We start from the raw sequence: 27,095 nt of genomic DNA on the forward strand, positions 1-27,095 counted from the left end.
TTCTAACTTAGCATTTAAACCATCATTTATGCTCCTCAAGCTAGAAATTGTCTCGTGGCAAGAAGATAGTTCACAAGAAAGCATTTCATTTCTTTTAACTTCTAAAGCATGAGATTTTTGTGCCTCTACAAATTTGTCATGCTCTTCATATAAAAGGTCCTCTTGTTTCTCCAAAAGTCTATCCTTTTCATTCAAGGCATCAATCAACTCATTGATCTTATCTATTTTAGTTCTATCCAATCCCTTGAACAAACTAGAGTAATCTATTTCTTCATCACTAGACTCATCATCACTAGAAGAATTGTAACACCCTGAATTTGGGGGTAGAATTTTTTCTCCTTTTCTCTCACCAAATTCGGGCGTTACTCTCTTTTCTCTTTCCTGTTTCGCTCCTTCTCCCCAATTTCAAACCAGTATAGCGACAGGTGTCCGTGTCATGTATAAACCAAAACCTAAGTGTCATGGGTGTTGCATCATGCCGAAGCACATTTCTTTGTCTGATGTTGAGTGTTCGTCTCGTTCCGTTCTGGATTTCGATTCGCGATTTAATTCCGTTTAGTGGTTGTGCACGTCGTGGGTTTTCGATCCGCGAAGTGGCCTGGCCCAACCCAGCCCAACCCAGCCCGGCCCGGTCCGGCCCGGCCCTGGCGCCCACACCCCCCCCATGTGCCCCTCCTCTCTCTCTCTCTCTCATTTGGATCCCCCGCGCAACAACCTCCCTCTCATTCCTCCACCTCTCTCTCCCCGTGGTGCCCTAGGAATTGGAGACGACGATCACCGGAATTTGGACCCCAAGGTGAGCTCCCCTCCCCTCCCCTTCTCCTCTCTCTCTCCCTCTCCCTCCTCTTCTTCCTCCCCCGCGCGCGCCCTCCCTTTCCCCTGCTCGCGCGCGACCCTGCCTGCCCCCCTGCCCGCGGCGGCGGCCCCCGCCCCGCTCCCCTGCTCGCCGGCGGCGCCGCCCGCCCCCTCCCCGGCCCACGGCGGCGCGGCCCCGCCCCGTCCCCTGCTCGCCGGGGCGCGGCGGCCCCCCGCCCGCCCCCCTTCCCGCGGCGGCGCGCGGCCCCCGCCCCCTGCTCGCCCGGCGTGCCCCCTCGGCGGCTCAGCCCCGGCGTAGCGCCCTCCCCGCCCCCGGCGCGGCCTCGGCCCCTGCGCGCGTCGTTCTGGCCCTTGGCGTGGTTCGCGTGGCCTTGGCGTGGCCTCGCGCTTCCCCGTTTACCGCTAGCGCGTTCCCGCGTTCGCGGTGATTATTTTTTTGGTTGGTAGTCAATGTCAAACTCCGTTAGTTAGCGTGATGCGTCGCGCGCTTCGTCGCGCGACGGATTTGTCTAATTTCAGATTCTATTTATGTGTTGCGCCGTGCGCTTCGTTGCGCGACGATCCATTTTAATTTCAGGTTGTTTAAGGTGTAACGACGCGCGTGTATTCACGCGACGTTCCACTTTAGACTCAGTCTAGTTGACGTATGTCGTCATGCGTTTCGTCACGCGACGCTTAACGTCTCTTTATAATTAATGCGAAGTGTCTCGTTGCGTGCTCGGTCGCGCGACGAGTCGTTAATTTCTTAGTTCGTTTTAGAGTGCTATGTCGCGCGTCTCGCCGCACGACAATTCTTTTTATTTATCTTCATCCGCTTATAATGATCAGACATGAAACATGACTTTACTTTACGCTAAACATAGTGTCTACATTAATTTCCTTCTATTAAGCGAGTGGTTAATTTATAATCATGTAACGTGACCGTTTCTCGACTGTCTTGTTCTTTTTCTCTCTTAACCGTAATTGCGAGCCCGCGTGGAACGTCTGTTTACTTACTGCATTCTATTGTATGGTGTATTGTTCTTTTGTATTAAATATGTGGATGTATGTGTGTTTGCGCTCGCATAGAGAATGACCCAGTCGGAGAACCCGAAGAACTCGCAGGAGAAGCCCCTAAGCAGCAGTCGGTTGGTGGAGGCAAGTGTCCCTTGACCTATCTCTGTCCTATTCATTCTTTAATTCACCTCCCACTTTACACATTTATGCCTAAGGATTGACTAGTTTTGTTATCCATGTCCTTGTTTACCTATTTGGGTTGGATTATTATTGTTTAGCTCTATGCTATTGCTCAAACTCTAATCAATGAACATGATGAGATTATCTATGATACGTTGTTTTCCCTTCTCTTATTATGATGTTGTACTTGTGGTCTTCAAGGGGGCTCGAGCGGTTTCTCGAGTGCCTCTCTGTAAGGACCTGTTCTATGGATGACCGCCCGGGAAAACAGTGCAACCATGAGGGTGGAATGGGGTGCCCTTAGCTGAATAATTAGAGGATCCGGGGTGTAGTTCGCTTAGCCGTCGTGCCGTCAATGGGGCTCGGTGTATGCGGCTCGCTCTGCCAAGTTTGGGTTCGCCCCTTGGGGAGGAGTGCGGTGCATTTAGGAAACCTAACGGGCGGCTACAGCCCCGGAGAATCTTTGTAAAGGCTATGTAGTGAGACCCTGCCTATTCACCTTGGTAGTGTTTAAGGGTTTGATCGGCCCGAGGCAGGAGGGAATCACGGCTTGTGGGTAAAGTGCACAACCTCTGCAGAGTGTTTGAAAACTGATATATCAGCCATGCTCGCGGTTATGAGCGGCCAAGGGAGCTCCAGTGATTAGTGGTACTTGATCAGAGACATTATGGTACAGGTGGCTATGAGATCGATGGTTCTGGTTATGACTATGGTGCTGGTAAGTGGTATTCTTTCCGTTTGGAAAGGGTACATCGGGCTAATAACTTGGGTTAATGCTAAAACCTGGCTTTCTATTAGTAAATAATAATCTGACCAACTAAAAGCAACTGCTTGACTTATCCCCACATAAAGCTAGTCCACTACAGCCAAACAGGATACTTGCTGAGTATGTTGATGTGTACTCACCCTTGCTCTACACACCAAACCCCCCCCCCTCCCCAGGTTGTCAGCATTGCAACCACCGCTCAGGCGAAGATGAAGCTGTGGAAGGAGACTTCCGGGAGTTCCAAGACTACGACGAGTTCTAGGCATGGGTTAGCGGCAACCCCCAGTCGGCTGCCTGTGAAGGCCGCGTTTATCTACGTTTCTTTTCTGCACTTTGATTTATTGTAAGGACTATGTGGATGTCTCAGACCTATGATGTAATCGACTATTATTTCCCTTTTTAATACTATTTGAGCACTGTGTGATGATGTCCATGTTATGTAACTGCTGTGTACGTGAATTGCTGATCCTGGCACGTACATGGTTCGCATTCGGTTTGCCTTCTAAAACCGGGTGTGACAAGAATCATAAGTGGCATTGTTTCGATTACATACCTTCTTCTCCTTCGCCATGAGGCATGTATGACGCTCGTTGGGGAAGAGGGATGACTTGTTGAAGGCGGTGGCGGCGAGTCCTTCATTGTCGGAGTCGGATGATGAACAGTCCGAGTCCCACTCCTTGCCAAGGTGTGCCTCGCCCTTAGCCTTTTTATATGCCTTCTTCTTCTCCCTCTTGTTCCCCTGTTCCTGGTCACTATCATTATCGGGGCAGTTAGCGATAAAATAACCAATCTTACCACACTTGAAGCATGAGCGCTTCCCCTTTGTCTTGGTCTTGCTTGGCTGCCCCTTGTGACCCTTTAGCGCCGTCTTGAAGCGCTTGATGATGAGAGCCATCTCTTCATCATTTAGCCCGGTCGCCTCAACTTGTGCCACCTTGCTAGGTAGCGCCTCCTTGCTTCTTGTTGCCTTGAGAGCAAAGGGTTGAGGCTCATTGATTGGACCATTCAATGCGTCGTCCACGTATCTTGCCTCCTTTATCATCATTCGCCCGCTCACGAACTTCCCAAGAACTTCCTCGGGCGACATCTTGGTGTACCTAGGATTTTCACGAATATTGTTCACTAGATGTGGATCAAGTACAGTAAAGGACCTTAGCATTAGGCGAACGATGTTGTGGTCCGTCCATCGTGTGCTTCCGTAGCTCCTTATTTTGTTGATGAGGGTCTTGAGCCGGTTGTATGTTTGGGTTGGCTCCTCGCCCCTTATCATTGCAAATCTCCCGAGCTCGCCCTCTACCAACTCCATCTTGGTGAGCAAGGTGACGTCATTCCCCTCATGAGAGATCTTGAGGGTGTCCCAGATCTGCTTGGCATTGTCCAAGCCGCTCACCTTATGGTACTCGTCCCTGCACAAAGAGGCTAACAACACAGTAGTAGCTTGTGCATTCTTATGAATCTGTTCATTAATGAATATAGGACTATCCGAGCTATCAAATTTCATTCCATTCTCAACAATCTCTCATATACTTGGATGGAGAGAGAATAGGTGACTACGCATTTTGTGACTCCAAAATCCATAGTCCTCCCCATCAAAGTGTGGAGGTTTGCCAAGAGGGATGGAAAGCAAATGTGCATTTGAGCTATGCAGAATTCGAGAGTAATCGAAAGAAAAGTTCGAATTAACCGTCTTTCTTTTGTCGTAGTCGTTGTCGTCGTTGTCCTTTTGGGAAGAAGTGGACTCATCGCTGTCGTCGTAGTAGACAATCTCCTTGATGCGTCTTGTCTTCTTCTTCTTCCCATCTTTGCGTTTGTGGCCCGAGCCCGAGTCGGTAGGCTTGTCATCCTTGGGCTCGTTGACGAAGGACTCCTTCTCCTTATCATTGATCACAATCCCCTTGCCCTTAGGATCCATCTCTTTGGGTGGTTAGTCCCTTTCTTGAAGAGAACGGCTCTGATACCAATTGAGAGCACCTAGAGGGGGGGTGAATAGGTGATCCTGTAAAACTTGAAATTAAACTCACAAAACTTGATTAGGAGTTAGCACAAATAATGCCAAGTGGCTAGAGAGGAGTCTCAACAAAACACAATAACCACAAGAGATCAATCACAGAGATGGCACAGTGGTTTATCCCGTGGTTCGGCCAAGACCAACGCTTGCCTACTCCACGTTGTGGCGTCCCAACGGACGAGGGTTGCAATCAACCCCTCTCAAGCGGTCCAAAGACCCACTTGAATACCACGGTGTTTTGCTTGCTTTACTATATCCCGTTTGCGAGGAATCTCCACACTTTGGAACCTCTCGCCCTTACACTTAGATTATCACAAAGAAGCACGGAGTAAGAGAGGGATGAGCAACACACTCAAGACAAGAAATCACAGCAACACCACGCACACAAGTCGCAACAATAGCTCACAACACAACTCAATGAGTTCACAACTCAACTAGAGCTCTAATTGCTATCGCAAGGAATCAAAAGTGCGGAATCGATGTCTTAGTGCTTAGGAATGCTTAGAGAATACTTGGTATACTCCTCCATGCGCCTAGGGGTCCCTTTTATAGCCCCAAGGCAGCTAGGAGCCGTTGAGAGCATTCCAGGAAGGCAATTCTTGCCTTCTGTCGCCTGGCGCACCGGACAGTCCGGTGCACCACCGGACACTGTCCGGTGCGGATTTCTTTCCTTCTGTGGCGTAGTCGACCGTTGGCGCCTGGGAGTCGTTGGAGCACCGGACACTGTCCGGTGCCCACCGAACAGTTCGGTGCCCCCTCCCGACCGTTGGCTCGGCCACGTGTTTCGCGCAGATCGCGCAGCCGACCGTTGGCCCGGCCGACCGTTGGCTCACCGGACAGTCCGGTGCACACCGGATAGTCCGGTGAATTATAGTCGTACGCCGTTAAATTCTTCCTGAGAGCGGTCAGTTCGCCTGAGCCAGCCTGGCGCACCGGACACTGTCTGGTGCACCACCGGACAGTCCGGTGCACCCAGACCGAGCTGACTTTGGCTGAATAGAGCCATCTCATTTCCAATTCAATCTTTCATGTTTCCAGTACTTAGACACAATACATTAGTCCATAAAACAATGTACTAAGTCTAGAAACGACATACCTTTTGACATGATTTGCACTTTGTCCACCACATTGCATAGATCAACACAAAAGCACTTGCGTTGGCACTCAATCACCAAAATACTTAGAAATGGCCTAAGGGCACATTTCCCTTTCACATATATAATATATAAGGGGCTTCTATACTATAGTGGTTTAGTTCAGCCCCGACTAAATTTTTTTCTGGCTCCGTCCTGGATAGACTACCTCATTTCTTAAACCAAACGCACTATGTTTCTTCCTCATCTTTCTCCGTGGGTCACAATCGAAGCGATGAGCGTCAATCTCTACACTCAACACTAAGATCGATTTGTCGACATAATTTCACAACATTCTTCCTCGTGCAAATCATGTTATGTGTATTCCTCGTGTCACATGAAAAAAGTTGTAAAACAAATGATCTTTAGGACCACTTCTTGATCTTTTGGACCGTAATTATGGACTAAAGTCTAAGGCTATCTCCATCGGTTATCCTATCTCATCTCTTATTTTAAATTTCACTTTATAAACAGTGTAATATATAGTTTAAGTGTACATTTGGCGGGGTCTGATAGTCTGTGCCGAAGCATGAAAAAAGCACGGCCCAGACACGGCACGACTCGAAATATTTTAGTGTCGGACCGGGTTTAAGATGAGGTCGCGACTCATAAGCGGGCACGAGCATAGTCCATTTAAGGCAGGCACGAAAGACCCATATATAAGCACTAAAAGCGAATGCACTATGCAGCAAGGCAGGCACGAATGCACCATGGGTTGTGGTTTTACTAAACTAGTAACTGATGCGCGCCCCGCGCGCGTAGAAAATATTTGTAATATAAGTAGCAACTATATTTTTCAGATATAATATTCATATATATTGTAGATTGTATATGTACATTGTATATACAAACTAATATAATGTGTTGAGGTGGAAGGAGCGCTTTAATTGCTAAATGCTAACCTTCTAGATCAAGATGTTGATATCACATTGGGAGCCTGCGTAGTTCGAGATGTTGAGAATGCTAGTCACGATAGTCATCTTGGTGTTTATCTGAATAAAATCAGAGCACAACATCTAGCACCCTATGGCCTGGTACACATTATTCTATTTCTGCAAAATAGATAATAACAAAGCGATGCAACAGCCATTGAGTTGACGCTTCAATGGTAGAATGTGGACTAATCAAGTACTGAAATGCATAACTTGTGAGATTTACAGTCAAGTATGTGAACAACCTAGTGGTGTTGTGGTCAGAGCTAAACTGATGCACCAAATATGACATAAATGTTAGACAGTCAAGTTCCAGACGAGTGTGAAAATGGTCATCATTTGCTTGACATAAGTATCTATGAGCAGGCTGAACTCATAAACTCAGCTTTACAATACCTATCAACCAGCCTCTATACTATTGACATCCTCCTTAAATGAACCCCCAAAGATCCAGAGCTAGGACAAGCCAAATTTGTTAGCCTGCTGAATCTTGGGCTCCCAAACATTAATGATGGATTTTGCACCATATTATTTATCGCCCCCGGCGTACGCTATGGCATGCTGCATCAAGCAATGGCAATAGTTCAGTAATCACAACATATCAATGTAGCTACCGAGCTCTTCAATTTCAGCAAAACAAACCATGTGGACATACTTGGTGACCATCCTCACAAAACATGTTAAAACAAACAAACACTGGGTTCGGAGCAGTATGTCACTTCCTGCCATACCGCTTAATGGAGCTGCTCGGAGCAAGTCATCCTTTTTAGTTCTTATGATTGGGATTGTACCCTTCGGACACGTGCTATTTAGATGCCACATCTAGAGCATTGTCTTCTCACCAGCGCTGTTTGAGCTTACACTGATTTTGACATCATCGTATAGACCTTTAAGGTGGTAGCTGGCCTAAACTGAAAAGATTAGAGGTTTGGTGAGAGTTAAAATGGTGGGTGCACACATAAATCAATGATAAACTTGTTTTGATTCCTGAAGAAGAGTTGAGGACTGATTGGCTCATCTGTATTGTGTGGTTCTTGAGGAGAGAATGATTAAAGTTTAAAGGCTGGCTGGTAGGAGACACATGTAGTCGATGATGTCTTCATCTGGGGCTCTAGAGAGTAAGAGACTTCTGCTAGTGTCAAATGGAAAAAAGGAACAGTTCTCGCCAAAAACAATACTCATGTGAACTTCTTTTGATTTTTTTTGTGTCTACTTCATTCAAAAGGAAACTTCAGGATTGCAAATCTTGATAAGAAATGTAGGATAAAAAAATCGAATATGCAACATTAAGCTAACATTGTGGAACTCAGCACCTTGTTTGCGCTCATAAATTTGCTGAAACTGCACCTGGGAACAAAAATTTTCAAAAAGGCAAGGCTTTGCCCCTTTTCACTCGGAGAGTATCAGTTTGCAAGAGGCAACCTGTACCCAAGCAAGACCCATTCATCTTTTCTATTTTTACTATAGTTTGCTTGAATTTGCAATATCTACCTTCAAAAGGAGATAACTTTTGAGATAATTCTCTAAAGCAATAGCAAAAAAACAGCGAGGACATGCCCAAAGAATTAGTTAAATGGACTACTACTTAGTTCGAAATACAGTAGCTATGGACCCAACATTGTTTCATATTTTCATCTAAGGGACATAAAGCTAGAAATACAAAATTGAGTGCATTGCTAAAGAATATAAGGAATCAAGGAGTATGAGTTTGGAAATAATACTTTTCTTTTGGGGGCTGCAACCTATACATAAGAGTTTAGCATTCTTTCAAAATAATGAATCAACATACGAAATTGAAAAGGTAATAATGAGATCCGTGATATTTATTTTGAGGTAGAATGGGAATAATGAAAAGCAATGTGTGCATGTACCGAAATACATATGCATCGATAGCAGCAGAGTTTCAAATGAATGATATTAAGGAAAGCATGTGTGCTATCTTTAGATATTGGAAAAAGCCTATTTAAGCCCCTTCATACAGATGAAAAAGAAATTTTGTACATGCTAAAAAAGCTAACATTGCAATTCCCCTCTTCTATTTGGTATTCAACTAAGCCATAAGTGCTCAATCTGCAAGCCAAATGTTCTGAGGTAAATAAACCTATCAGGAAAACAGAGGATAAAAGCAAGAGTGCCATGAAAACCTTACCTTTCTAATAATGATCCATGATCAATTGTTGCATTATTAAAATCTAGAATTTTTCCATTAACACATGGAGTGTGCTGCCATGAAGAACATCACATGGGCCTCTTCATTGCTAGTTGATAGAGTTGTTAGCCACCTTTATATGTTTGGAATATCACTGATGGTGAGGTCCCTTAATTTTAGAAATGTTGCCAGCAGCAAGAACTTCTCCAACAGCCTTGGCGTTTTTCTGTGTACATGTTTATGCAGGTGGGTGGGTTAAGGGGCTGAGAAGCTTGTGCAATTTGGAGAGTGTAAAGTCAAGTTTCATCTGTATTAAAATGGTTTACAGTGCACTATGTGTTCTTTGATTCTGACGATGTGAAGTCGTTGGAGGCATGGATCATCATATTGCTACTATAAAAATGATGGTTGAAAAGTAAGTGTACTGACTACCTTTTGCTCTTTTTACAGAGACACATCTATGGATTAAAGGGAAGGAACATTGACGTTAAGAACAAATCTGAATTCATAATCTGTTGGTGTAAATAGTTCAATGTAAAAGGACCTACTTGTATAATGGAGTAATATAGTGTGTGGGAGCTGCAGCCCGAGGGGGTGACAGCACAGTACACCAAACAACATGGTATTCGGAGCTAGGGTTAGCCTCCCCTACCGTCGGTGCTGCCATTGGAGCTCGAGCTCGCACGCATGAGGGAAGGGAAGGCCGCCCATCGGCCCCGGAGCACGTCGGCGAGCAGGCCGCCCATCGGCCCCGGAGCACGTCGGCGAGCGCGTCGGCGGTTTGGAGGAGGCGGCTGCTCCCGGCCGTCCACCGGCCCTGGAGTGAGGCGGCTGCTTCCGGCCGTCCACCGGCCCCGGAGCGCGTCAGCAGCTAGCAAGGAGGCGGACAGCTAGAAATTGCTGTCGTGGTGCAGTAAGAGGAGGAGCTGGTGCGGTAAGAGGAGGCATATAGAAGGAGTTGGTGTGGCTGTAGTGCTGCTTGATTCGGTGTGAAGATGAGTACAGAAGAGATGGATCCCAAGAGAAGGGAAGAAGAGGCTGCAACGAAGGGAACAATTGGTGGTGGTTCAGGTGGGATTACAAAGAGTGAGATGATGAGTGAGATGAGGATTATGATTCAGGAGCTTATGGGGTTGGGGTTGATTGGTGCCAAGGCCAATACAAACCCATCTGAGTTAAAGTTAGAACTTGTGCCGAACGATGTGAAGCTAGAGGGCAGCAAAAATTACTTGAGCTGGTCGAGGAGAGTGCGCGTCCTCTTAGGAGGCAAGGGAGTGGAGCACTACTTGGAGGAGACCTGTGTTGAGCCGGTTGATAAGCTTGGCACTGAATGGAGAACTTGGCATACAACAAACTCTGTGATAGTGGCATGGTTATTGGCATCTATGTCTCCCACTGTTAGCAAGAGGGTGGAAGCTATGCACACTGCATCACAGATATGGCAGACCTTGAGTAGCATATACTCTAGGAGGGGGAATGTGGTGGTGATGATGGAGATTCAGAATAAGGCAGATGTGGTGAAACAAGCAGGGAGACCAGTGGAGCAATATGCTAGTGAGCTTCAGTACTTATGGGGAGAACTAGATCACTATGCCCCTCTCCAAATGGTTTGTCCACAGGACGCACACATTGTTCATAAGTGGGTAGAGGACAGGAGAGTGACCCACTTCTTAAAGAATCTGGATCCTGAGTTTGAGAGTAGGAGAGCTGCCTTTTGTCACCAGGAGAGTCTTCCTACCATGGATGAGGCTGTGTCAGCCATGATTGATGAAGAGAGCAGACTTCGAGTGATGGCTAATGATAATCATGTGAAACCGGTCTATGCTGCAATCGAGGATCGAGAATGCTATAATTGTGGGGAAAAGGGACACCTAAGTTACAATTGTCCTAATCCAAGAGGAAATGGTGGCCGAGGAGGATCTCGTGGAGGTCGATGGGGTACTCGTGGGAGTTATGGAAGAGGTCGTGGTAGTCGTGGAGGAGGTCGAGGTCGTGGTGGTTCTAGGGCCAACATAGCTACCACTGAAGAGAGTCCCTCTGTTACTCTAACTGGGGAACAAGTTAAACAATGGGAGCAATGGCGGAAGGGCAAGTCTTCTGAGTGCCTCACTGTACCTGTTGAACAAGCCACCAACAACTTTGGTAACTTTGCCAATTATGCCCACATGGGCAAAGGTACTCAGGCACAAGTTTTTGCATCCTCATGTAGGCATCGCATAGATTGGGTCATAGATTCAGGAGCATCAAAGCATGTGACCGGCATGTCCACTTCTTTCAAAACATACACTCCTTATACACATTCTGAGTCGGTTCAAATTGCTGATGGTACATCCCAACAAATCCATGGTATAGGGTCCATAGAGTGTACACCATCTCTGAGCTTGTCATCAGTCCTGCATGTTCCATCTTTTCCAGTCAATCTCCTTTCTGTGAGTTCAATCATTGATCAATTCAAGTGCACAGTAACATTTGATGAAACCTCTTGTGTCTTTCAGGAGAGGAGGACTGGGAGAAAGATTGGGACTGGAGTCAGGCATAATGGGTTGTGGTTCATCAGTCATGAGGAATCAGCTTTGAAAGCAACTGTTGAAGGGGATGTGAAGGAGATTCTACTACTTCATCGTCGGTTAGGACATATATCTTTTGAGAACTTAAGTCGGTTGTACCCTATGATGTTTAAGGGAATGGACAAGAGTAGGCTTGTATGTGATGCATGTGAACTTGGCAAGCATACTAGATCCAACTATCCTAGTATTGGTCTTCGCAGTTGTGAACCGTTTATTCTAATACACTCAGATGTTTGGGGTCCTTGTTCAGTCACTTCTGTGAATGGTGCAAAGTGGTTCGTCACTTTTATTGATTGTTACACTCGTATGACTTGGATCTATATACTTAAGCATAAGAATGAGGTGTTAAAATGCTTTCAAGACTTCCATAAACTGGTTGCTAATCAGTTTAATGCAAGGATTCGAATTATTAGGACTGATAATGGAACAGAGTATGTGAATAATGAATTTAGATCATATCTGTCAGGTTAAGGGATTATTCACCAAACAACTTGTCCTGGAACTCCACCTCAGAATGGTGTCGCAGAGCGAAAAAATCGTCATTTGTTGGAGGTAGCAAGATCTCTCATGTTTCAGATGAATGTGCCCAAGTATCTGTGGAGTGAGGCAGTAATGACAGCCACATACCTCATCAATCGAATGCCCTCAAGAATACTTGATATGAAATCACCTACTGAGCTTCTGTTGGGAAAGAGTGACTTTCGAGTTCCACCCAAGGTCTTTGGTTGTGTCTGCTTTGTAAAAGATCATCGACCTATGGTGAGCAAGTTGGATCCTCAAGCAGTCAAGTGCATTTTTGTGGGTTATGCATCTACTCAGAAAGGATACAAGTGTTGGGATCCTATTGGTAGGCGACTATTTGTGAGTATGGATGTGACATTTCGAGAGGAAGACCCATACTACACAAAGAAAGTTAATCTAGAACAAATCATGGATGACTTCTCTCCGGTTGATGGAAGATACTGTAGAGAGGGGGAGGATGATAGTAGCCAGGATGGTTGTGGTCGCGGTAGTGATGAGGCTAGTGGAGCTTCAGGAGGGGTAATTGTTGGAGGTATGATTCCACCAGAAATGGAGGAAGGGATGACTACGGAGATACTAAGTAATGATGAAGGTAGAGGGGACCATGGTGATCCAACTATGAACATTCAGGAGGAGATAGAGGATGATGAGGCGGTGATTGTTGGGTCTATCCCATGTTCCACGGTAGGGAAGTTGAATGAGAAACATGGGGAGCAACCTGATTGTTCCATTGGAAGACAAGTGAATGAAAAACATGGGAAGCAACCTATAGTATACTATCGGAAGCGGACTAAGAAGCAGGGGGAGCAACCACAACCTGAACAAGTTGAAGCTCCAGTCCCATATCTCTCTTCAGACTCCTCTCCAGATCTAACTAGTAATGTTTCTCCAATCTCTGTTTCTCCCATCCCTGAACATGAAGAGTTACCTCTTGCACAAAGAAGAGAACCTAGAATAAATGCTGGGAAACCTCCTTCTCGTTATTGTTATGAACATGACATTGCTAAGTATGTCTCATACTCTAGTGTCTCTTCTGCATATAGAACCTTCATTACATCATTACAAACTGTGTCTATCCCGAAAGATTGGAGGTGTGCTAAACAGGATCCAAAGTGGAAGGATGCCATGAAAGAAGAGTTGTTTGCCCTTCAAAAGAACAAGACATGGGAACTTGTTCATCTCCCAGAAGGAAAGAAGGCAGTTGGATGCAAGTGGGTCTTCACAGTAAAGCAGACTCCAGAAGGAAAGGTTGACAGGTACAAAGCGAGGCTGGTGGCGAAAGGATATAGTCAGACATATGGGATTGACTATGATGAGACCTTCGCACCTGTGGCAAAAATGGGCACGGTGAGGACCTTAATCTCATGTGCGGCCAATTTTGGTTGGCCACTTCATCAGTTGGATGTGAAGAATGCATTTCTTCATGGTGACCTACAGGAAGAGGTCTATATGGAAATTCCACCTGGGTTTGCAAATGAACAGACTATTGGAAAAGTGTGCAGACTTAAGAAATCACTCTATGGCCTGAAGCAATCACCACGTGCATGGTTTGATAGATTCAGGCGAGCAGTTTGTGATATGAGCTACTATCAATGTAATGGAGATCACACGGTCTTCTACAAACATCAAGGCTCTTGTATCACTATCCTGGCTGTCTATGTTGATGACATAGTGATCACCGGAGACGATGTGGAGGAGATCAAGAAACTGAAGAAAAAACTAAGTGGAGCCTTTGAGGTAAAAGATCTTGGACCACTTCATTACTTTCTTGGGATTGAGATTGCTAGATCGTCTAAAGGAATTATTCTCTCTCAAAGGAAGTATGTTCTTGATCTATTGATAGAGACAGGAATGCTTGGGTGTCGTCCATGTGGCTCACCCATTGATAAAAATCACCAAACTTGTGCCGAGTCAGGTGACCCTGTGAATCAAGAAAGATATCAGAGGATAGTGGGTCGGTTGATATACCTTTGTCATACGCGACCGGACATTGCTTATGCAGTGAGTGTGGTGAGTAGGTATATGCATGATCCTAGAACAAGACATATGGAGGTGGTCTATCAAATTCTGAGATACCTGAAGGGAACCCCTGGCAAGGGGTTGTGGTTTAGAGCGAATCAACACCTGAATCTGGAGGGTTACTGTGATGCTGATTGGGCAAGCAGTAGAGATGATCGGAGATCCACATCTGGATATTGTGTGTTTGTGGGAGGTAATCTTGTTTCATGGAGAAGCAAGAAACAAGCTGTAGTGTCTCGGTCTACTGCAGAAGCCGAATATAGAGCGATGGCTTTAGCTCTATGTGAGATGATGTGGTTGAAAGGTCTTCTGAAGGAGCTTCGGGTGTTAAAAAACGAGACTATGTTACTTCATTGTGATAATGTAGCAGCGATCAATATAGCAAATAATGCAGTCCAGTTTGACCGCATGAAACATGTGGAGATTGATAGGTTCTTCATCAAGGAGAAGATTGATGCTGGGACTTTGAAGTTAAAGTATGTTAAGTCTCGTAATCAGTTAGCAGATAGTCTCACAAAAGGTCTAGGTCCTAAAGATAATGAGTTGGCATGTAGCAAGATGGGAATGTTGAATATATTTAGCCCATCTTGAGGGGGAGTGTTGGTGTAAATAGTTCAATGTAAAAGGACCTACTTGTATAATGGAGTAATATAGTGTGTGGGAGCTGCAGCCCGAGGGGGTGACAGCACAGTACACCAAACAACATAATCCTAATGAAGTAGACAGAGATGAAGACCAATGAGCCCGTAGTCAACACAGGACACATATGTGCATAAAAAAGGTATTTTGTCTACACTATAACTGAGAAGGAATAAAATGGATCAACACCACTGTATCAGCCCAGTTTGTTGTGGAAGACAATAAAAAGCAATACGACCCATTAAAATGCAAAGGGTGCCAAAAAGATATCCACCCATTGACAGAAATACTGAGTATGCATGCATGCTCCGATATCTATTGTTACTACCATATATATTTCCACATCACATAGATACTTTTCAGCAATAGCTAACAATTAGAAATTCCACACTCATACGTGATATTAGAAGCTTCCTTGGGCTGCCCTTTGTTGTCGGATGGTATAACATGCAAAGCACGGCTAGCAAAAGAAGTAAGAGATGCACATTAGATATGTAGAGTACATATTTATAATAAGAAGTATGTAAGATGGCTCAAGATAAAACCTGAGAAAGGTAAGCTAAGGTAACCCAGACTCCCAGCTCTAGTCCTAAGTAGCATACACGACAATCCCCAAAGTCACACGCTGCGAATTTTTTGCAGGCTGCAACAATGAACCACACCATGCCAGAGCTTTGATCTCTTTCAAAATCGGAATATCACTTACTAGCATAATAAAAAATGGATCAAAAGTGAATGACATACGGCTGAGTTGCACTGCTACTTTTTTTAATACCTATTGACAATGGCAGAATCATGCAGAGTAGAGTTTGAGACCGAGCAGTTGAACGCATAGTACGAACTGTAGCGTCTGGGAGAGAAATTAAGAACAAAGAAAGTATTTGCACACCATAGATGATTGTGAGGCATTGATGATGATGATATTTCGTGTCTTCTTGGAAGCGAATAGGATCCACCACCACAATGGTCGACAGCGCACCGACTTCTTCGGCTGACCGCTCTATGTCCTCAATCCTGGTTTCCTCCTCGCCACAGGCGTCGAGCCCACCGAGCTATGTGCACCAGACATCATTAGCATAATTTTATAGCCAAACGTAAAGCACTGGTCGATTAGCAAGACTAAGCAAAAGGGCATAAACCACATGAGGAAATAGGCGTGAGAAGCATCTCATATTTTTTTCTTTACAGCGAACCAGAAAGAAAGTATTCAACATACCAATGAAGATAGGTAAGATAACTAGTGTAAATAAGCAAGAAAAATTATATAATGTGCAACCACTGAATTATTCTAGGAACACATAACTATTCTTAACATATAAAACTTACAAAAGAAACATATAGTATAGCATGGGAAAAGTGCAGTGTCTTTTCACGTTGACTAAATGATAGTATGTCCTCAATGTGTGCTGCTGCTAATTTTGGAGAATCAAATATTCGATAGTACTTTGAAACGGAGAAGAGGCATGGAATGATGTAGTAGCACAATCTGTAACTTGCAAGTTAATTCAATGAACGTGACGGCTCTTAACATAAGACAGTAGTAGAATAATTCTTAATATATGTAAGCAGTGAAGAATGTGACAGTGAATTTGTGATAGTAGATAGCAAGCAGAATCACCTTGCAAGACCATCCTGGCCAAAAATTTTGTAGTGGTGCTAGGTAGGAAGTTTAGTGGAGAACCAGATATAGGTTGGTAAATGATTACAATATTTCTCACAGAGAATTATTGTTTATGTAAGAAGTGATTGAAAGAATGGTAACTAAATTATCAAATCAATGTAATGCTTAACCACAAAGTTGCTAATCATGATTGTCGGAGAGGGAATTCTCCGGCGGGGTGGCGGAGTGCACCCGCCCTAAATCCTAAGATGAGGAAGGGGCTTAAGAGTTTTGCCTGTCCTGCTAAGCGATCACAGAGCACATGAACACGCGAGGATTTAGAGTGGTTCGGGTCGCCGGAGCGTAATACCCTACTCCACTGTGTGTTGGACTGTTGTGGAAGTTTGGGAATTGAGAGTTTGTCTAAGTGTCGTCACATGCCTCCCCTTTTATAGCTAAGGGGGGCATGTACAAGAATACTGAGCCCCGACATGTGGGCTCAGGAACATAATGGATGTAGTACTTGGAGCTACTAATGTTTGCTGCTGGAGCAATCTTCTTGCGCCCTGACACCCGAGATCTGCGTAGCGTCAGTGTGCAGGGGAAGCTTCTCGTGTAAGGGATGATGAGCACAGTGCACCGCACAGCACGGGCGTACTGTTTCGACAATGGACTGGACAGGTGCGCCATTTGTAGGGTGACCCTGACGCCGCCTGCCAGCGGAGTGGACAGGACGCAATAAATGCTGAGGGGGCACATCGCCTGTCAGCAGGGTGGACAGGCGATGAGTCCTTTCCGCAATAAATGCAGAGACCGCGTGGCCTAGAGTCCTTATGTTAGGCTCCGCCCGCTGGCTTACGTCATGGGCAACAAGCCACGTGGCAGCATCAGGTCTCCGCCTGAGCGGGGAGCGCAAGCGTACATGATAAAGCCCAAACATGTGTTAGCATTGGACCCTTGCTTACGCCAGGGTATCCCCTGTCTTGGGACCTTGTCATGGCCCGGACCTTACTCGGAGGGATCTGGACCCCATCCGAGGGACCCGGCATGCTTACTTGGGAGTTCCGGGCCGTAATCGGGGGTTCGGGTTGTGTGTACAGGGGTCCGGTGTTTCCTTGCGGAGGTCTGGCTCAACTGACGCATCCTGGGATGTATCATCCTTTCTCGCCACGCAGTGCCCCTTGAGCCGCCCACGTGGTGGGGTCGGGTGTTGTTCACCGTGCGGCTAGAGAACGTCGTACGGGCACCGTGTCTTCATACTGTAGTAAGGGGTACCCCTGATTCAGGGTACTGACAGTGGCCCCAGGGCCTACCTCAGGGGAGGATACGAGCCTGTAGGTGGGGCCAAAGTTTGACTGGCGATTGGCTCGCTGACCCTGCGCGCCCATAGATGCAATTACTGCCGGTCCGCCCATGGTCACGCCGACTGCCACGCCTATCCCGCGGCTTACTGACCTGTGACCTCCGTACTCAATGTTTTTGTTGGGTCATGCACGGGGTGCCTCGAGTCGCTGCATTGGTTTTGAAAATTTATCTTCTCAGTCTTCTGCGACGGCCTCGAGGAGGCGTGGTATTGGCGCGAGCGGCGGTGCGACTTTTCTGCACCCAGAAACCGGCGCGCCAGGTGCATGACATGTGGGCCTGGGCCCCCATGCCAGAGGTTGGACCGCTGGTTGCAGCGAAGACGAAGGGGCGCACAACCGCGGGGCGGTTGCACGCTTCTTGTGCGACGGTTCGCCTTCTTGACCGCTGGTTGCGATGAAGATGAAAAAGGCGTATAACCGCGGGGCGGTTGCACGCTCCTTGTGCGGCGGTTCGCCTTCTTCGCGCTTCGGGCCAGCTTGTATGACATGTGAGGCCTGCCCCCCGTGTCATAGGATGGGAACCTTGGTGCGCATCGGGGGAGGCCCTGCCCGTGACGCTTCGGGGCGCGAGCGGGGAAATCTGCCTTTAAAAAGGGGGTCATCCCTTGAGTAGCAGCCATGTCTTGCTTCTCTCCCACTCGCGGTGCCCTTTCGCCTTCGAGCTCTCTGTGCCCTTTTGCCTTCAAGGTTTCTGCTTTGTGTCGCCGTAGTTTTCCATGGCCTTGTAAGTCTATCTCGAGCATGCCCAGACTGAGTGAGTGCTCGAAATAGTGTTCCGCCTGCCTGGATGGAATGCGCCGGCTACTTGGATGGGATGTGCCGGCATTTGCTGGGAGGACTTATGCTGGTGTCTTTCCTCTCGGCGACCTTTATGTCGAAGAGTTTGTGTTCTTTGTTTCCAAACTCCCAAGCGGGTTGGCTCTATCGATCCCATCTTTCTTCGTGCAGCTGCTGGAGGGGCTTGGCCTCCAGCCTCTACCCGTGGCGTCCTGCTTCATCTTTTAGGCGGCCATCATCGCCTACCTCCGCGAGATGTCCGTGGAGGCGACGCTCTTTCCCGCTTCTTCCTCCAGCATTCGGGGGGAAGGATGATTACCAGCCTCATGAAGGTGGACAGCGGGATGAGTCACGGCTCCATCCCTCGCGCCCCCCAACTCTTTGGGGTGGGAAGCGAGCCGTGCTGCGGTTCCATCTCTTTGGCTTTGATGGCTTTGGTGTCGCCTCCAACGCTGCCTCCCGCCGCCAAGCGAGGTGCGGCTGTCCGTCCACCACATGGGCGACGGTCGCGCCGTGCGCAGGTTTGCCGCATCCACGCGTCCCCTATGCCACCGGTAGCACTGCTCCGACGCCGCCCGGGGGTCGTACAAGACGTCGTACGCCGTGGAGGTGGCAGCCGTGTTCTTGGATGGTCTTGTCCTCACCCCTGTAGGAGGACTGGGGCGAGGACCTCTTCGCACGCGCTGAGGTGGCCGCCGTTGCCAGCAAGCCACCAGTGCGAAGGTGGTTGCCGTCGCTGGCGAGCCATCGGTGCAGAGGTGGCCGCCTCCGCTGGCGGGCTGCTCGGGGTAGAGGTGGTCGTCGCCGCTGGCGAACCGTTGGTGCAGAGGTGGCCGCTGCCGTCGGTGCTGAGGTGGTCGCCTCCGCTGGCGAGCCGCTTGGAGCTAGCTACCACGTGACCCAGGTGGTGCAGAGTAGTCCATTCCTACAGAGTAGAGATGGAGCTAGGACTCCACTTGAAAGCGGATGTAATACTTTTGCTTTTTGTAAGGTACTTTTGAGAACTATTTATCAAGTAGTATTAGCACTTATCTATGTACCACTTGTCCCTGTTGCATGTGGTGTAATTGATTCTTCCTTGGTACCTGGCCCCCCTGGGATTTAGGCTTGATTTGTCGAGGCTGCAGACCAGCATACCTAAGAAAGAGTTGGCGATGGCCCCCAGGAGGTAACCTCGACTGGGACCTGGGCCTGCACACAACTTCGGCTAGGGAGCATTAGTAGTACACCCACAGGACCCATCATCTGACACTAGCCATCCTTTGATACATACTCGGGACCTGCAGGGTCTAGTCTGGGAGGCCAAGCTATGCGTCCGGGCCCCCTGGATGGTGGTTCTAGGTACTAGGACACTTGCCGCAGAGTGGTGGAGCATGCAGGCCCACGGTACGGAACCAGGCTGAGTGGCTACATGGGCTCCGGACCACCTGAAAGGGAAATGTGCCCTTGGGCCATTTCTAAAGTATTTTGGTGATTGAGTGCCCAACACAAATGCTTTAAGTGTTAAATTGTGCCAAAGACTCAAGAAGTGCAAATCAAGGTACAAGGTATGTTTCTAGACTTAGTACATTGATTTGATGACTAATGTATTGTGTCTAAGTGCTAGAAACAAGAGAAATCACTATAGAAGAGAGTTGGCTGTGTACAGCCAAATGTAGCTCGGTCTGGGTGCACCGGACAGTGTCCGGTGCGCCAGGACCAGTCTCGGTGAACAGTCCGTTCTCGGGACTCGACGGAGGCGTACGGCTATAAATCACCGGACTGTTCGGTGGTGCACCGGATTGTCCGATGAGTCGTCCACGGCGAAGTCGTCTCTCTCGGGAAGCGTTCAACGGCGTACGGCTATAACTCACCGGACTGTCCGGTGAGCCAACGGCCGCCAGCGCAACGGTCGGCCACGCAATCCGCGCGCGACGCGTGGCCCACGCCAACGGTCGGCTGGGGGCACCGGATTGTCCAGTGTGCACCGGACAGTGTCCGGTGCACCAACCATCCCGAAGATCCAACGGTCAGCTGCGCCAGGAATGGAAGGAGATCCGCACCGGACATGCTACAGTGGTTGTCCGGTGGTGCATCGGACTGTCCGGTGCGCCACCCGACAGAAGGCAAGAATTGCCTTCCAGGAATGCCTCCAACGGCTCCTAGCTACCTTGGGGCTATAAAAGGGACCCCTAGGCGCATGGAGGAGATATCTAAGCATTCTTTGATCATCTCTAAGCACCAAGACTCCATTCTCGCGCATTCAATTCTTTGAGATAGTGACTTGAGCACCATTTGAGTAGAGAACTCCTCGAGTTGTGTTGTGAGCTCAAGTTGTGGCTTTGTGTGCGTGATTGTGCTCGTGCTTTGAGTCTTGTGTGTGTTGCTCTTCCCACCCTTACTTCCGTGCTTCTTTGTGATCATCAATTGTAAGGGCGAGAGGCTCCAAGTTGTGGAGATTCCTCGCAAACGGGAAAGAGTATAAGAAAGGGAAACACCATGGTATTCAAGTCGATCATTAGATCACTTGAGAGGGGTTGAGTGCAACCCTCGTCCATTGGGACGCCACAACGTGGAGTAGGCAAGTGTTATACTTGGTCGAACCACGGGATAAATCTCCGTGTCTCTTGTGCTTGTTTTCTCTGTGACCATTGTGTTTCACAAGAGCTTGGTCCTTAGCCACTTGATTTCATTGTGCTAACACTTAACCAAGTTTTGTGGCTACAAGTATTTGATTTTTACAGGATCACCTATTCACCCCCCTCTAGGTGCTCTCAATTGGTATCAGAGTCGTTCTCTTCACGAAAGGGACTAATCGCCCGAAGAGATGGATCCTAAGGGAAAAGGGATGGTGGTCAATGATAAGGAGAAGGAATCCATCTTCAACGAGCCAAGAGACGATAAGCCCACTGACTCTGGCTCGAGTCACAAGAAGAAGGACGGGAAGAAGAAGAGGCGCATCAAGAAGATTGTCTACTACAACAGCGACGAGTCTTCTTCCTCCCCAAGAGACGACGACTACGACGAGAAAAAGAAACCGGTTAACTCAAACTTTTCTTTTGATTATTCTCGTATTCCTGTTAACTTCAATGCTCATTTACTTTCAATTCCACTTGGTAAACCTCCGCACTTTGATGGAGAAGACTACTCATTTTGGAGTCACAAAATGCGTAGTCACTTATTCTCTCTCCATCCAAGTATTTGGGAGATCGTTGAAACGGAATGCTTTTTGATAGTACTGACAACCCCGTTTTCATTAATGAGCAAATCCATAAAAATGCACAAGCTACCACTGTTTTGCTAGCATCCTTGTGCAGGGACGAGTACCACAAGGTGAGCGGCTTGGATAACGCCAAGCAAATCTAGGACACCTTCAATATCTCTCATGAGGGGAATGACGCCACCATGATCACCAAGATGGAGTTGGTGGAAGGCGAACTGGGAAGGTTCGCGGTGATCAGGGGGAGGAGCCAACGCAAACGTACAACAGGCTCAAGACCCTGGTCAACAAGATCAGGAGCTATGGAAGCACGAGATAGACGGACCACGACGTCGTCCGACTTATGCTCAGGTCCTTCACCGTACTCGATCCTCATCTTGTGAACTCTATCCGTGAAAATCCTAGGTACACCAATATGACGTCCGAGGAAATACTCGAAAAGTTTGTAAGCGGGCGTATGATGATCAAGGAAGCAAGATACGTTGATGAGGCATTGAATGGCCCAATGCCCATCTATGAGCCTCAAACGGTTGCTCTCAATGCAACAAGTAGCAGAGAGGCGCTACCCAGCAAGGTGGCGCAAGTTGAGGCGGCCGGGCTAAACGAGGATGAAATGGCCCTCATTATCAAGCGCTTCAAGACCGCATTGAAGGGTCGCAAGGAGTACTCGAACAAGAACAAGGCAAAGGGAAAGTGCTCCTGCTTCAAGTGCGGTAAGACATGTCATTTTATTGCTCAATGTCCCGATAATGAAAATGACCAGGGAGAAGAAAGACATGGGAAGAGGGAGAAAAATAAGGCCTACAAGAAGGCAAAGGGAGAGGCACACCTTGGCAAAGAGTGGGACTCGGATTGTTCTTTGTCCGACTCCGACGACGAAGGACTCGCCGCCTCGGCCTTCAACAAATCGTCGCTCTTCCCCAACGAGCGCCATACTTGCCTAATGGCAAAGGAGAAGAAGGTAAACACTCGAGAAACTCCTAAGTACTCTACTTCTAGTGATGAGGACTCTAGTGATGATGAAATAGGTTACACTAGCTTGTTCAAAGGATTAGATAGAGCTAAAGTAGAAAAGATTAATGAGTTAATTGATGCATTGAATGAAAAAGATAGACTGCTAGAGAGGCAAGAGGACATTTTGTATGAGGAACATGACAAATTTGTTAGTGTTCAAAAGTCTCTTGCCTTAGAGATTAAAAGGAATGAATTACTATCTTCTGAGTTATCTATTTGCAATGAATCTATTTCTAGCTTGAAGATTTTGAATGATGATTTAAATGCTAAGCTAGAAGTAGTTAATAAATCTAGTCCTTGTGTAGAGCAAGTAGTGATAGGTGCATGTGTTGAGCACCTTACTTCTATTGCAAAATTAAATGATGAAATGGCAAGTCTTAATGCCCAAATTAAGACTTGCAAAGATGACTTTGACAAATTAAAATTTGCTAGGGATGCCTACACCATTGGTAGACATCCCTCATTTAAGGATGGGCTTGGCTTTCAAAGGGAAGCCAAGAACTTAACAAGTCAAAGGGCTCCCATTCTCAACAAGGAGAAAGGGAAGGCTCCTATGACTAGTAGTAGTCAAAAGAATCATGCATTTATTTATGATAGAAAATTTTCTAGGAATGCTCATTATAATAGGAGTTATAATGCTTATGATTCACATGCCATGATTTCTTCAAGTTCTTCCTTTGTGCATGGTAGAAATATGACTAGGAAAAATATCGTTCATCATGTGCCTAGGAAAATGCAAAATGAATCTGCTACTGTTTTTCATGCCTGCAACACTGATTTTGTACTCTCATGTAAAAATAAGAAAGTGGTTGCTAGGAAATTGGGGGCCAAATGCAAGGGAGACAAGACTTGCATTTGGGTCCCTAAGGCTATTGTTACTAACCTTGTAGGACCCAACAAGAGTTGGGTACCTAAAACCCAAGCCTAATTTGCCTTGCAGATTTATGCATCCGGGGGCTCAAGCTGGATTATCGACAGCGGATGCACAAACCACATGATGGGGGAGAAGAAGATGTTCACCTCCTACGTCAAGAGCAAAGATTCCCAAGATTCGATCATCTTTGGAGACAGGAATCAAGGCAAGGTTAAAGGACTAGGAAAAATAGCTATTTCATCCGAGCATTCCATATCTAATGTGTTCTTAGTTGAATCGCTCGGGTATAACTTGTTGTCCGTTAGTCAACTATGTAATATGAGTTACAATTGCTTATTTACCAATGTAGATGTGTCTGTCTTTAGAAGGAGTGATGGTTCATTAGCTTTTAAGGGTGTACTAGACGGCAAACTCTATTTAGTTGATTTTTCGAAGGAGGAGGCTATTCTAGATGCATGCTTGATCGCTAAGACTAGCATGGGCTGGTTGTGGCATCGCCGTCTAACACATGTTGGGATGAAGAACCTTCATAAACTTCTAAAGGGAGAACATGTGTTAGGTCTAACCAATGTAACTTTCGAAAAAGATAGACCTTGTACAACTTGTCAAGCAGGTAAACAGATGGGAAGTTCTCATCATAGCAAGAATGTGATGACCACATCAAGACCTTTGGAGCTACTTCACTTGGATCTCTTCGGACCCGTCACCTACCTCAGCATCGGGGGAAGTAAGTATGGTCTTGTTATTGTTGATGATTTTTCCCGCTTCACTTGGGTATTCTTTTTGCATGATAAAACAGAAACCCAAGGGACCCTAAAGCGCTTCCTAAGGAGAGCTCAAAACGAATTTGAACTCAAGGTGAAAAAGATTAGGAGCGACAATGGGTCCGAGTTCAAGAATCTTCAAGTGGAGGAGTACCTTGAGGAGGAAGGAATCAAGCACGAGTTCTCCGCTCCCTACATACCACAGCAAAACGGTGTGGTAGAGAGGAAGAATAGGACGCTTATAGACATGGCGAGGACGATGCTTGGTGAATTCAAGACGCCCGAATGGTTTTGGTCGGAAGCTATGAACACAGCTTGCCACGCCATAAACCGGATCTACCTTCATCGCCTCCTCAAGAAAACGTCGTACGAACTTCTAACCGGTAACAAACCCAACGTTTCATATTTTCGTGTTTTTGGGAGTAAATGTTACATTCTAGTGAAGAAAGGTAGGAATTCCAAATTTGCTCCCAAAGCTGTAGAAGGGTTTTTGTTAGGTTATGACTCAAATACAAAGGCGTATAGAGTCTTCAACAAATCATCGGGTTTGGTTGAAGTCTCTAGCGACGTTGTATTTGATGAGACTAATGGCTATCCAAGAGAGCAAGTTGATCTTGATGATGTAGATGAAGATGATGTTCCAACAGCCGCAATACGCACCATGGCGATTGGAGATGTGCGACCACAGGAACAAAAAGAGCAAGATCAACCTTCTTCCTCAATAATGGTGCACCCCCCAACTCAAAATGATGAACATGTTCATCAAGAAGAGGCGTGTGATCAAGGGGGAGCACAAGATGATCATGTTATGGAGGAAGAAGCACCACAGGCCCCTCCAACTCAAGTTCGAGCGACGATTCAAAGGAATCATCCTGTCGACCAGATTTTGGGTGATATAAGAAAGGGAGTAACTACTCGCTCTAGATTAGCTAATTTTTGTGAGCATTACTCGTTTGTCTCTTCTATTGAGCCTTTCAGGGTAGAAGAGGCCTTGCTAGATCCGGACTGGGTGTTGGCCATGCAGGAAGAGCTCAATAACTTCAAGCGTAATGAAGTTTGGACCCTGGTGCCACGTCCAAAGCAAAACGTTGTGGGAACCAAGTGGGTGTTCCGCAACAAGCAAGACGAGCACGGAGTGGTGACAAGAAATAAGGCTCGACTTGTGGCAAAAGGTTATGCCCAAGTCGCAGGTTTGGACTTTGAGGAGACTTTTGCTCCTGTGGCTAGGCTAGAGTCTATTCGCATTCTGTTAGCCTATGACGCTCACCATTCTTTCAGGTTGTTTCAAATGGACGTGAAGAGCGCTTTCCTCAACGGGCCAATCAAGGAGGAGGTGTATGTGGAACAACCCCCTGGCTTTGAGGATGAACGGTACCCCGACCACGTGTGTAAGCTCTCTAAGGCGCTCTATGGACTTAAGCAAGCCCCAAGAGCATGGTATGAATGCCTTAGAGATTTTCTAATTGCTAATGCTTTCAAGGTTGGGAAAGTCGATCCAACTCTTTTTACTAAGACTTGTGATGGTGATCAATTTGTATGCCAAATTTATGTCGATGACATAATATTTGGTTCTACTAACCAAAAGTCTTGTGAAGAGTTTAGCAGGGTGATGACACAGAAATTCGAGATGTCTATGATGGGAGAGTTGAACTACTTCCTTGGGTTCCAAGTGAAGCAACTCAAGGATGGCACCTTCATCTCCCAAACAAAGTACACGCAAGACTTGCTCAAGCGGTTTGGGATGAAGGACGCCAAGCCCGCAAAGACTCCAATGGGAACCGATGGACACGTCGACCTCAACAAAGGAGGTAAGTCCGTTGATCAAAAGGCATACCGGTCTATGATAGGTTCCTTGCTTTACTTATGTGCTAGTAGACCGGATATTATGCTAAGTGTATGCATGTGTGCTAGATTTCAATCCGACCCAAGGGAGTGTCACCTTGTGGCCGTTAAGCGAATACTTAGATATTTAGTTGCTACGCCTTGCTTCGGGATCTGGTATCCAAAGGGGTCTACCTTTGACTTGATTGGATATTCAGACTCTGATTATGCTGGATGCAAGGTTGATAGGAAGAGTACATCAGGGATGTGCTAATTCCTAGAAAGGTCCCTGGTGTCTTGGAGTTCTAAGAAACAAACTTCTGTTGCCCTATCCACCGCTGAGGCCAAGTATGTTGCCGCAGGACAGTGTTGCGCGCAACTACTTTGGATGAGGCAAACCCTCTGGGACTTTGGCTACAATCTGAGCAAAGTCACACTCCTATGTGATAATGAGAGTGCAATCCGCATGGCGGATAATCCTGTTGAACACAGCCGCACTAAGCACATAGACATCCGACATCACTTTTTGAGAGACCACCAGCAAAAGAGAGATATCGAAGTGTTTTATGTTAGCACCGAGAACCAGCTAGCCGATATCTTTACCAAGCCTTTAGATGAGTCGGCCTTTTGCAGGCTGCGTAGTGAGCTAAATGTCTTAGATTCGCGTAACTTGGATTGATCTATAGCATACATGTGTCTTATGCCTTTGATCATGTAATTTATGCATTTCACTCTATTTTGTTCATTTGTGGTGCCCAAGTTGTACACATGATCCCTGGACCTCACAAGTCCATTTGCAAGTGATGCACTTATTTAGGGGGGAGGCATGCTACAACTTGACACCTTGAGACTAACCTTGTGTTTGAGTTTATTTGTTTGAGTCTCAAAAGTGGATTGAAAGGGAAAGGTGGACTTGGACCATGAAAGACTTCCACTGCACTCCGATGAGAGGGTA

General features: G+C 46.8%; 1 pseudogene; it reads right to left on the reverse strand.

Annotated features, from left to right (window-relative positions):
- Nucleotides 1–6,804: 6,804 nt before the first annotated feature.
- Nucleotides 6,805–9,726, reverse strand: LOC103642778 (uncharacterized; annotated as a pseudogene).
- Between the last annotated feature and the right edge of the window lie 17,369 nt (nt 9,727–27,095).

This window comes from Zea mays, chromosome 10, assembly GCF_902167145.1.
Source record: "Zea mays cultivar B73 chromosome 10, Zm-B73-REFERENCE-NAM-5.0, whole genome shotgun sequence".
Taxonomy (NCBI): domain Eukaryota; kingdom Viridiplantae; phylum Streptophyta; class Magnoliopsida; order Poales; family Poaceae; genus Zea; species Zea mays.